Source organism: Pelodiscus sinensis, chromosome 3, assembly GCF_052426305.1.
Source record: "Pelodiscus sinensis isolate ZL-2025 chromosome 3, ASM5242630v1, whole genome shotgun sequence".
Classification (NCBI taxonomy): domain Eukaryota; kingdom Metazoa; phylum Chordata; order Testudines; family Trionychidae; genus Pelodiscus; species Pelodiscus sinensis.
In genome coordinates, this window is record NC_143054.1 from 63757530 (window position 1) to 63760000 (window position 2471).

Below are 2471 nucleotides of genomic sequence, written 5' to 3' on the forward strand. Positions count from 1 at the left end.
ACAATACTTAGATTGCAAACAGTTGCCTTTAACATACTGATAGGAACTGTGTGTATTACGTTCATTTATATCATGTTCCATAAAAACTGCATTATTGCTGTAAAACATTTCAAGTTTACCAACACCCAGTACAACCAAACCAATGTTTTATATATGCACTTGCCCAGCTTCAATATCATAAATATGTAATATTGAAGTTTGTTTTGTCTCCTTTAACAACCAAATTTAAAGCTTTGAAAACGTCTTAACATTTTTGAAAACTTATTTTTCACAATATCATTAATCATTACATGCATTTACTTTAGCTTTCAGATCATATTGCTAAAAAACTGCACCAATATCAGAACAGTGCAAATCATATTTAATTTTAAAAGTTATAATGGCTTGAGTTCATAATTATTAAAAAGAACACTGTCAAGATTCTGGTAATTTTGCTTACTCACCATTGCTTACATTCCATTCAAACAAAAACATTTCCTTGTCATTTTTAATGTTTTCCAATATTTTCCCTCTGTACTTTAGTTAATGCTGAAATTGATGGATATTCATCCACAATTTCAACTTACATAGTGCCTTAGTGTCATATCTTCTTTGTGCCCCAGCACCAATTAACACAGCTCTGAAAATAGAAGCTTTTCAGTTTTTCCAACAGAAAGGAAAAAAAGAATAGCACTTCTTAGCCCACAAGTATTTTTCAGCAATGGAAAGATTTATGAGACCAAGAAATTGGGAGGATTTTCGTCTCTTCCCCAGTCCCCAATTCATTAAACCCAATTTGTGACATACTATAAAAGGAATACAAACACCCTGACAGTGTTCCTTATAAAACCATATATGACAGTAAAAGTCCCAGTAGGCATGGCAACCTCTTTTGAACGGATCATTAAATTCCTTGACACTGGGAACTGCCAGCACCAAGGATTACATTGAAATTCAAAATTATAGTAAGGGTACATATATTTAGCAATCTCACTTTCCATAAGACTAATAGTCTATCAACATGTTTGAAAATTTAGAAACATTCAATCTTGGACTTTTATGCTCAAAATTGAGAAAAATGAAATACTCTCTTTAGCATGGGCAGTTTATGAAATTCTGGCAGCAAATGCCTTAAGCACTGACTACTCAATATACCATCATCCACTTATGTTTAAGGTTCATAACTGGCAAGGCACATTTACATATTCCAATGAATACTTGACAATTTTAAATTACACTTCATGTCCCAGCTAGCCCAGTAATTGACATACAACATACTAAAATGGTTTATTAAGGTAACAAAAAAATCAATTAATGTGAAACATACAGGCCATTGGCAACCACTATTCTAAAAATTATGTAAATACAACATACTGAAATGTGTGCGATTCTAAGTTTTTAAACCAGAAGATCTCTGTACTAACACACATTTATATTAATGACACATAAAAAAAATAAAAACTTTATTACAAAAATAAGTTACACTCGCCTCCAGCTTACAGTATAAAACAATTTTATTTGCAGGAATGCAAAATGATTGTTTGCCATGAGCATTTTCAACATATGACATATCTAATTTTTTTGATAAAATTTGCATTTACTGGGGGAACTGGTGTGTATAAAACCGTAATTGGGTAAACACTTCAATTTTCATTGTGGTGCCTATGGGTATGTAATATAACTGCAGTATCCCTTTGGGGAAGGAGATAAGGGAAGCTCATTATGTCAAGTCCAAGTTAAATCATAATTTTACTTCTCTTTACCTACACAAGTTTGAACTCGACTTTTTTTTTGGGGGGGGGGGGTGATTCAATAGAGGATGCTTCACCACTGAACACTCACTGTCATCAAGGTGCTTTAGAAAATTAAAAACATAGCACAAATGATTGTACTCTACTCTACAGGTTATCATGATCTGCATAAGAAATGGAAAGCTGATCCACATGTTTTTACAGTGATCAGCAATAAGAAATGCACTAATGAAAACATACCTTTTACCTAAAAAGCTAAACTACAGCCATATACTATTTTCTATGATTTATGAAAAACTTCAAAATATCCAAATGTCAGGCTTCACTGTACAGTTGTCAGTTTTAGTCTGACTTTTATAAAGGGACACTGCAGTATTTAGTACAAGTTGCTGATGCACTTTTTTGAACATCTGATGTCTTACAAAAGTAACATCTCGCTAAACTATTATACATCCAAATAACTACAATATCTGAAGAAGCAAGGCTGCTTTTTCAGCCACAAAATACGACAAAAGCAAGGCCTGTTATGATGGTCATGAGGAAATCTTACAAAGCCTCTGAAACTAAAGGCAACTAAGAATGTTACATTTGGTATATTATCTTACCCTCATATCACATTAAACAAGCCTTGCTTTTATCTACAAAGATTTTCTATGTACAGTACAGACAGGGTATAGTTCAATCCTCTGCTACTGAGGTAGTTAACCAACCCTTTAAAAAAGGTTCTGAAAAGAACCACTA

The 2471-nt window shown here is 32.9% G+C and overlaps 1 protein-coding gene across 4 annotated transcripts in view; it reads right to left on the reverse strand.

Annotated features, from left to right (window-relative positions):
• Positions 1–344: 344 nt before the first annotated feature.
• Positions 345–2471, reverse strand: part of SYNCRIP (synaptotagmin binding cytoplasmic RNA interacting protein) — a 38975-nt gene continuing 36848 nt past the window's right edge. For all 4 annotated transcript variants that reach the window (XM_075923843.2, XM_075923842.2, XM_075923846.2 and 1 more), the window contains exon 12: positions 345–2471. This exon is cut by the window's right edge. The gene's annotated coding sequence lies outside the window, so the exon portion shown is untranslated.